The sequence below is a fragment of the Alosa pseudoharengus genome, unplaced genomic scaffold, assembly GCF_046254945.1.
Source record: "Alosa pseudoharengus isolate Yale_2024_CS ecotype anadromous, Long Island Sound unplaced genomic scaffold, YU_APseudo_1.1 YU_APseudo_1.1_scf_24, whole genome shotgun sequence".
In the NCBI taxonomy this organism is placed as follows: Eukaryota; Metazoa; Chordata; class Actinopteri; order Clupeiformes; family Clupeidae; genus Alosa; species Alosa pseudoharengus.
Genome location: NW_027468689.1, coordinates 32221309 through 32231676, shown reverse-complemented (window position 1 = coordinate 32231676; position 10368 = coordinate 32221309). Strand labels below are relative to the sequence as shown.

The 10368-nt window shown below is 41.2% G+C and overlaps 1 protein-coding gene across 9 annotated transcripts in view; it reads left to right on the top strand.

Annotated features, from left to right (window-relative positions):
• The first annotated feature begins 7474 nt into the window (after positions 1-7474).
• The window catches only part of LOC143142679 (bromodomain adjacent to zinc finger domain protein 2B-like), an 87883-nt gene continuing 84989 nt past the window's right edge, over positions 7475-10368 (top strand). For 6 of the 9 annotated variants that reach the window (XM_076303741.1, XM_076303739.1, XM_076303738.1 and 3 more), the window contains exon 1: positions 7476-7745. The gene's annotated coding sequence lies outside the window, so the exon portion shown is untranslated. Of the gene's footprint in view, positions 7746-10368 lie in introns of all 9 variants that reach the window. The other 3 variants (XM_076303743.1, XM_076303744.1, XM_076303745.1) reach the window with 2 other exon arrangements.

Sequence of the window (10368 nt, the reverse complement as noted above, 5' to 3'; positions counted from 1 at the left end):
GAGGCATGCATTTGGCTCAAATTATTTTTAAATAGTTTAAAGGTTTTATGTAAACAGATAAACAAAACTCAGATAATACAATGTTAAACTGAGCTGTCATAACACACCCGCTCAAGTAATATTTATCTACACAATAGAGCATTTAAATACTCTAATATTAAAATACGTAACAACTGGCTATACTACTCTTTCAGTGTTGTTTTAATAGAGTTAGCAAACAAGAAAGCAGTGGGTTATGGGGGGAAAGTTTAATATCTCTATGTATAAAACAAGCATTTTACTGCTCGACTGATGTATTTGCAGACATGATGTAAGAACTAAGCAGCTACATGGCTGAATGGGATCAAACAGTTCTATTCAACACGGTGGTAATGACATATTTATGACATCTATTTCATATTACCTCACTAACATTATAGCCGCAAGCCAAATGCCCTCAGGTCCATTTTATACCACTGCTCTCGCTCTCTCTCTTTCATTCTCTCTCTCTCTCTCAATTCTGAACACTATTCTATTTCTCATCGACAAACTGACATACTCACACACACACACACACACACACACAAAGACACACACACACACACACACACTAACCATGCTTTCCTCTCTCTCTCATTGTCTAACACAGACAGAGAGAGAGAGAGAGAGAGATACATATTTTTTTCTTTCTCCTCATGTCAGCTGGCTCTAAGGAACTTACGACTGCAGTTTCCCATGTTTCCCTGTGACTCATGTTTCTCTCCTCCTTTAGCTCCACTTGGGGAGAAAACACCCGAAAATACCAAACAGTGGGCCCGAACACAATGAGCACCATTAACATACCCCATGTCTGCAGGCTACTGGGGAACAACTTGGGCTTATTTTTAGCATCAAGTGTAGACACATTACTCAAGTCTTGTGATACATGCCTGTTTCAGAAGAGTATAAATACTGTTTACACTTTGAATTACAAGTGACTCTTATTTGTTCTCCACATCCTCCTGCCCCACACAACACTTGACCCCAGTTAAGGTAGTCGTGTGTTCTGATAATTCTATGCACTGCTGCCATTGACTCTCCTTGAGGTATTTTCAGGGAGGGAGGTTCTGTGGCCATGTTTTCCGCGGCTGTTTCCCTTCTTGTTCGGTTGTCATTTCCTGAGATATGGGCAGACTCCAGACCTTGTGTTTGCTGCTGTCCCAACCCAAGTGTGTCCCACGTGAGACTCTGCCCAACTTCTCCCCTTTCAGCAATGACATAACCATTCCAGCTGATTTCCACAGCAAGCGGGCAAATGGTGACGGAGAGAGCACAATGATTATTGTGTTTTGGCACCTAGCCCGCAGCTATATCTATTTGGGGCATTTGCACTTGTGAACGCTCCAGAAGGTAGTGGCAGTGTTGTTACCATGGAAGGGAAAAAAGAAGGAAGGCTTAAAAAAGCACGATGCCCCAGAGCTAAACTGGCCATTAGGGAAGATGAATGGAGAGTGTCGATCTCCAAGCTTATTGTCACTCTCAGGAGTATTCAGCCGCATTCTTAATTAGAGGAAAACCAAGCCTGCGCTTCTTTAGCCTTTTGATATCCATTGGGGGTGTATACACTGAGATGTACAAATTCACAGTAAACAAAATCATTTAACCGCAAGAAAAAAAGATATGTGATACAAAGTGCCAACATTCACTCATTCACAAGGCATTTTAATAATGTATGTCTATGGTACGTCTGAAAGGGAAGGGAAATTCTGTGTAGACAGGGTTGTTGGTTTCTATGTCACACATGATAAAGCAGAACAGCTGAATTGTTCCAATGAAATGGGATATAATTTGCCATGTTATGTCATAGGCAGTAGGACTCAGAAATGCATGTGTCTCTAAAATTCAAATAATTCTTCAAGGCTTATAGTTAATACATCATTGGTGCTAAATGTTTCCATTAACACATTGCACTGTAGGCAGTGCAATCATTTCAATTCTCTTTTTAAAAGCCTTATTAAATGAAATCATCTTTACTAGGAAATTACAAATAGCAAACACCAAAGTTGAAAGCTAATCTTAGAGTACTGATCAGCAGAGTGAGGGACTAGCCTTTTCTTCCTGTCTCTCCAACTCTTTCTCCCATGCTATCCCTTTTTTGTGAGGTCTGCTTGACAGATTCTATTTTACTGATCTCCCCAAGCACTCAATCTGCATTCCACCTCTGTTCCTTCCATATTAATCCCGTTAATGTTTTTCCTCTCTGCCCACCCCCTCCCCTCCCTGGATGATGCTTGCTCTGATATATCATAGTGCAGAGAAATAACAATTATAGAAGCTGAACACATTTAACTGTCTGAGCCTTCAGCAGGGTTCTCTACATTGTGGTACGATATCAAGCAGCCCCAGCCTTTCCAGAAGAGACCAGGAGGTTGGGGGGCGGGGGTGTAATAAAAAACTGATATATTCTTTATTTCCCCTTTTTTCAGTATGTGTGTATCAGCCTCTTACTGACACAGAGAGCTTGGGGGATTTGGCCGGGATGACCCAATGCTGAAGTAAGCAGCACACACTATGCCTCCGCTTTAGATTACAAACATGGTGCCATGATTTCATTACAGAAGATTGTGTGGTAGGAGCAGGCTTCACTCAGTCTCTTATTCGTCTTTTAGAGTGCTAGGCCAAACTAAGAACTGATAGAAAGGAGAAAAAAGGCTGCACTTTGCATACAAAAGTATTTATTGCACAGACGCGTTTCAGTGTAGCTTCTTCACTCAGAAGAAGATGCATAGATTGTGTCTATGTCCAAGCTTGTGGGCTTGACAGAAAGCAAAAGATAATCTAAATTTGTGCACTAATGGCTCTGTGCAGTTCGGAACTAAAATATTAGAATCAAGTACAATTGAAATAACCATAAATGATGAAAAAGAATCAGAACCGGGACTAGTAAAAATATAAAAAATCAGAAATGGTTCACAAAATGTATTTGGTTTTGCCTATAAATTCCTAAACACAATATACCATTTAGAATAGCAAACAAATAAGTTTAGAAGAAGTCTGGAAGAAGTTTGAAAGAACTCTTCTATTTTGAGACCTAATCATCAACAGTTATTTTAATTAGCTGCACTATGTTGATCTGTATGTATCATTAAAGCCTTAGTGTTGTATGTTGTGAACTAAGCCTACTTGTCAATAAATATTCACTTTTTTATCTAAACAAATTCTTTACCCTTTTTTGAACCAATATGAGGAATTAATAAGAACAAGAATCGATAAGCAGAATTGCAATTGATACAATTTGAGCGATACCCAACCCTATGACTCTCTATTATTCTGTACGTGCATCTGCACGTCTAACAGGTGTAGGTAAGCTTGTGCACAGCATATTCATGTGTGAGCATGAATTAATAATAAAAAAAACAGACTGATGTCAATTCTATCAACTGTTGTTCATCCTTCTCATTGCAACATCTGATCAGTCTGTGTCACTGTTTGTGTTTATTTTTTAATTGGATGTATGGATGAGAGTGTGACTCCCTTAAAAGGGCTTTGCTCTGAGCTTCCAATATGGACAGACCTCCTCTGACCAGCCTTATGTGTAAGGTCAAAGGTCAGAACATTCCTCATCACCACAATGGACTCCTGTGAGCCCTTGTGACGCTGTATGGTGTGTGCTATAGCAACAGCCACTCATCATTATTCCTGTGGACCCTTCAGCTCATACAAAATGCCTAAACATTGTTGCTTTAGTCTTGATCATTTCTAAATAGCTGCATAGCTTACTGTACATACCAGTGTACTGCAAATGTGAAATATAGGACATACATTTATATAAATCATGATTCTGCTGACACATCACATACAATGTGATATTAGGCTCATGTTCCTGAAATTACCAAGTACATTTAACAATATCATTCTGATATAACTCTCATAGTGCTACAGAGAATAAATGACCATGTTGCTGCTAGTTCACATTAATGTATTGTGTACAGTATTGTGAGTCACAGCAGTAAATTGTCATTTGTCATAGTCCTCCTGCAAAGGGGCAAAGGAAAAGAGAGAGAGAGAGAGAGATAGAGGAGACCAAAGGAAACAGAGAGAGGGAATGTGAAAAACAGGTCCAAAGTTTGGTCTTTTGGGGGACGTGTCCTCTGGCTTTGAAACGAGAGCTTTACAGCTACGTCTACAGCAACAGATCCTGTTCATTATCCCGGCTTTGATCCATAATCAACAACCCATCTCCCCCAGTCCTCGTCAGTATTATTAACAATTTATGACTATATGAATTATGTAAACATTTAAAGGACATTTTTTATTTATGGATGCAAATAGCAACACTGACAGAGGAACAAACAGCATGAGCACTTAACAGAAACTTCTTTCCTGCGTTTGGAGTCAGTCTTAATTGCCAACATCCTGTGCATTTGAAGAAACTGACACTGATGTGTTCATGGGGCTGGCGAGCGCCACATACGTAGATGTCATTCATCACTTTTTTGAATGATTTGAAATCTTTCAGCTCTTGTTTCTGTGGTGAGAGGTTGTTAGTTACCATTATTTGCAGCTTTGGTGATTTTTTGTGAAGAGGAACAAGAGGGGCTAAATTCAATCATGCTAAAAAACAAACCTTAGGCCACCAATTTCGGCAAAGATGATCTGTCTCTCTTAGAGAGTGAATTTCCTGTCATTGCAAATTAAATGGGTTTAGTATCGCTGGAAGGTTCAGGGTATTTTCTTAATGGAACTGGGGAGTGTGGCATTTTTTAAATGATTAAAATCTGTATTCCCCCATAACCCCATAGCCAAAGGAGAGAGTGAGAGAGAAGAAAATAAAGAAAGAGAAGACAGGGTAGAAGAAAAGAAGGGAAAAACAATAACTGTAAGCATGGTTTCTGCCATTGACAAGTATCCCCCTTGCTGCCTACTGCAGAGGACGACTAATAGAAAAATAATAATTAAATCTGATTCACCACATTCATTTGTTTTCCATCAGTCTCTGGAGAGATCATCTTTACCAGGTTCCTTTTTGGTGGCTTATTATACTTTCTAATCAAGCCTCTTTAAAAATCCTCTTTAAGGAGACAGGCTGCCCCCCCACATATACTCCCCTCCTACACACACACACACACATACACACACACACATGCACGTCCTCAGACCCATCCCCCTCTGTAGGTTTGCATTGCACTCATTGTACTCGCACTTATTATGTTACAAATGACCGCGGCACAGCCAACATTCCTGCTGCACGCAGAGCAGAGGGGTGAGGGCTGCTGCCACACCGACCGGCTCGCTGATCCGACAACACCCCCACGCGCCCATTTCCCCACCCCCACCAACGCAACGCAGGCCCAAATGAAACAGGGCCAGTTAACACCCCTTCCTCCCCCACACACACACACACACACATCTTTACCCACCTCACTCTCTTTGCATCTCTCACACAGACAGCATGTAACATCTGCATACAAACAAACAGATAAACATGCACACAAACCTGAACACACATACATACATGCACTCCTGTATGTATATGAAAAAGTACACATTCTGAACAGGCAAATACGCACATGTGATGTACAAGTGCACTCATACCCGCATGTATCCAATAGCCAACGTGCCAAGGAAATGCATGCATGCAAACACAAGACAAAAATTTGCCATAAGCAAGCTTGGCAGCTTAGTCCTCTCTCCTCCCCTGCCGTGTGTATGTGTGCCTGCGTGTGTGAGAGTGTGTGCATGTGTGTGTGTGACAGTCTCCAAAGGCCAGTTTCAACCGGCGGCCCTTAAAGAGGCCCTGTTCTCCCCCCCTCTCCACTCACTACTGACCCTCCTCTCTACAGGTGAGAGGCAGGGAGAGGACAAAGAAAATCAATAGCCATGCGAAACAGTGAAGAAGCAGATGAGCCTGCTTTGCATTCCCAGAGAAGAAGTGAGGCAGCCTGCGAGCCTCCTACCATAACACCCCACCCTCCCCGTGGCTCATCCACCCCCATCTCTCCCGCTTGCCTCTGAAATTCTGAGAAAAATCACTATTGAAATTGCTAATTCAATAACTATCAGTCCATAGCATTTTAGTTAAGAATTAATGTAATGAAACAGTGAACACTATCATTATACTGTGCAACACTTCAACTACTCTCTCATTCTGTATTCTGTAATATATGTTTTTGCAGATGTTTAACCACAGAAAAAAACTCAGCTCAGCAACTCATTTTACCCATGTTTTTGGCAAGACTTGTGTTTCACAAAAAGTAATGTTTTTGGATTAATGCAGTCAAGTCTGCTTTCGTTGCACTAGGCACCCTGCCTAAGTGGTGCTCAGTGGCTTTTTTGTTTTGAGGTCCCAAAGCGGACATGGTGGCATCAGTGTGTTGGGTTGCACTATGGGGAGTTGTCTGCCTCATTTATCCCCCCTCCCCCAAACACACACACACTCACGCCCCCTGTATTGGGGAGTGGCAGCATGTCCCCCATCTCTCCCCTCTGTTGTTGTTTTCCTGCTGAATGAAATAATCTGCCCCCCCTGTCTCGACCCAGTCTGGGTCAAAGGCTCCCCTCTCAGCCTGTTGCTGATTGTGCTTGCGGGAGGGGGGTGCAAGAGAGAGAGAGAGCAAGCAAGAGAGAATTAGGCACAGATGGCCATGCCTGCGTTCTCCATATTTGAGCCTGCAACAGAAAAAAGGACCTGGGACAATCTAGCTCCTCTTCTGATAGTGTAATTCAATTGAGAGATCAATGGAATCATAGTCAACTGTAGGTGTATCTGTGTTTAAAGGATTATCAAAACACTAAGTGTAAGGAAACAAAACAATTTCTTTAAGATACGGGAAGTCTTGTTTCAAGTGGATCAGCATCTTTAAGATTATGCATGGATTGCACGTAACATTAATAGTGTAGTCTACCCCTTCAGATTAAGAGGTCACAAGCAAGCAGTCAGGGTTAATCTGTTATCTCACAATTTGAATATTGTTCTAGACATTTTTGTTGATGACAAATGTAAAGGCTATACAAGATTTGATCGCATTGCCCTGACAGATGGCTATACACCGTTTGGAAATACAACATGACTTAATTTTCAGAAACAGTAATTATAGTATAATAATAACTAAATTATTTAAAGTTCAAGAAGGACCTGTAATAGCAGCCGTTACTAAAGCCTGTATTCCGATATTTCACACATAACCTAGGCTACTTTATTCGCATGTACGCGAATGAATACATCGATTCAAATGTTTAATTAATTACGCTATTTGGATTTTTAAGACACCTGAAACATTTGAACTCGCACAATAGGCCATAAAAAGCTAATCGTTACCATTAACGATAAGGTTATGTGCATAGGCTACAAAAGAGTTTAAATGGCTAAGACAGGATGAAAAGGTGCCTATTTGAAGGACATTGCACTGGCTCATCCCTGGCACTACAATTCCATTTGTTTGAACAATTACAAAACATATGAATAATTTGAAGCGTGCCAGCCTTTCCGTCCAACGAGAATGAATAAAAGTTTTCATTGTAAAGCACTCGCAGGCTGACGTCACTTTGGTTCCTTGAAGTGAAGCAGAATAAACCTTGGGAAGAGACTCCTTCAATCTGCTGTTCGTAACTAACACACACAGTCACTCACACCGAGACTCAATTACTGCCCAATTCCCCTCTTTATCATCTCCTCCTGCGACCGGTCTCTTACGAAACCAAATCGAAAAGGAAAAGAAAGCGCAACGTAAAACGAAGTATTACACATAGCGAAATCAAAGGGAATAACTTCAAGTGTGAAAACTACGGTAAGTTATATTTATTTCAAGGTGGAGGTTGCTAGCTAAGGGCGACCAGTTACTACACCGGAGAATCAATGTTGTGTTGCTGGCTGGCTTGATTTCTTTAGCAAGTGAGCTAGCTAGCTCGTTAGTTTCTTTCGCGAGGTACGGACAAATCTTAAAAGCATGAGCTGCAGGTTGAGTCTAAACTTGGCAAAATCTAGAAACGAATCTTAAAGTGACAAGTCAGTGGATTTCGCACCTTGACTATTTAAATGTAAAACTTCAAGATTGGTCGAAGTGTTGCTGCTGTGGCTAGAGCCGAGGTTGTGACTTGGGCTGTAGGATACCCGTCTTTGTGTCCTCTCTCTCGTGCGGTTTAATTGATCTATTTTCAAATAAAAACTGTCAAAAATAATTTTTGGCATCCAAACATTTTTGAGAGAGAGAGAGTACTTACGTACAGTTACGCTAGATGTGTGGATGGCTGTGTATGGTTTTAAATTAAGTATTACGAAATGCTGGAGTCAGTTTGAAGGTAGAGCAGCAGAAGCTACCTTTGGTCTATTTAATGTCCGTCTCACAGATGATGGCAAAAGCTAACAGCTCTTCACTGAGAAAACAAGATAAAAACTATTAAATGTTATGTTGTATATTTTACGAGATCGTTTTGTAGACAACGTTAACCGTGTTTCTAAGGCATTTTTGTATAAAATCCGCTCATCGGTGAGGGCAGTCCGCTGTTTTGACTTGAGGTTTTCTTTGCTCTTATCTTTGTTGCTTCCTTAAAGAGAAGCGGCTGCTGCCTGGCCGAGTTGTTGAAATTTATCCCTTTGTGTATATTACAATATCCTCCATTTTTCTGCCCTCTAAACAACAAGCCTCTCGCCATCTTGGTTAATTTGAACTCGCCGGTCTTTTCGCTACAATCGAAAGCATACGAATCCATGTTTTTACAGACAGAAAGTTAAGAATTGTCTCGAGCAGGAGCGATGACGTCATGTGAAGTTTAAGCAAAATGTTGCGTTATTCACGGAAAGCATGGGCATTGATGTTAAAACAACATCGCCAGATAAGGGATACTTTAAATAAATACACGAACGGCGAGGGGGTGTTATTGCGGGCTTGGCCTCACGGAAAGCTGTAATTTAAGATTTAAATGTGACGTGTGTATAATTTTAACAGCCTATGCTCTGGGTGGACAGGTGGACAGACAAGAGCAAGCACTAACTGTTAATGTTAGTCTGGCATTTTTTTCTTGTTTTTGTCTGCTGGCAGATGGTTGCATTGTTAGTTATAAATGAAAAGTTGTAAAGCTGCATACTGTTTTTGTCTAGTTATGAATTACTTAAAAAGTATAAACAAACGACTGCAATCCGTAAAACATTTTTTCAGAAACGTCCTTGGTGCACTTGTTGAGTGAATTTTTGGTCAACGACAATAAGAGGGATATGCTTTTGTTTTTGACAGTTTGTTGATACAAATGCATCTGTTAAACAATATCAATAAAACAAGGGGGTTGCTAAAAGTAAGGAGTAAGTATGAGTTGCTTTAAATTGAGTAAAGTTAAAGAAAAAAAAAGGTTGCCCATGACTATTCTTAATAGTCAGACTTAAGTGTCAGTGATGTCGTCAATCTAAGAACTGACCCTTTTGTTACCAGTGGGTTAGCTCTAGCTTGTCCAGTGGTCAGGCTACCACAACCTCTGCCAAAAAATGAGACAGTCTGCCATGGAGTTATTCGTAGCAGTGGAACGTTGGTAATAAAGAGTGACCAATGGTGATGTTTTTAATTTATGCTGACACACAGGTACTCATCACATCACATCATTACAAAAGTATAGTCTACCCTTTTTTGTGTTTGCTAGTGTGTGCATTTCGGGATGTAATGGTCGTGTTTGTGTACTGTACACATATGTGAGATCTGTCGCCCACGGGAAACAAAAGTGTCTGCCATATAGCTCTTAAATGAAGTGTTGCGTAACTGACCAATGTTGCTCCCCTAGTCTTAGCCTACATGACACATAGGTGCCTCCCAAACGGAACATGTGCTAGGGGCCCCATTGCCTGAGAGAACTGGGGATGGACACAAATGTTTCTGCCCCTTCAGGCCCCTTTGTGAGGATGTGGATGCCTGCAGAAAAAGCCATGAGTGTATGTGAACAGATGTTTAGCCAAACATCCTGATGACATCTCTCTCTCTCTCTCTCTCTTTCTCTTTCTCTTTCTCTTTCTCTCTCTCTCTCTCTCCACCTCTATCTTGTGGGAATGCCATATCTCTATACCCCCTCTCTCTTGTGGGAATGTCATTGCTCCTTCTGTTTTGCCTTCTCTGTCTTTCTCTGCCTATCTCTCTGTCTCCCACTCTCTCCTTCTTCCTCCCTGCGCTCTCATTGCATCGACTTGACAGCTGCTTGATTTCATGGAACTGCTAAGAAGCCATTAGCGATATCAGTGAATTGAAACGGAACAGTCTCACCCACTCTCCTGTGCCATTACAAATGTCTATTGTTGAGCTTGTGTGAGTGTGCGTGTGTATGTGTGTATATGTGCGTGTGCATATGTGCGTGCATGTGTGTGTGTGTGTGTGTGTGTGTGTGTGTGTGTGAGTGTGTGTTTGTGTGTGTGTGCGTGCGAGCCAGCCACAGCTG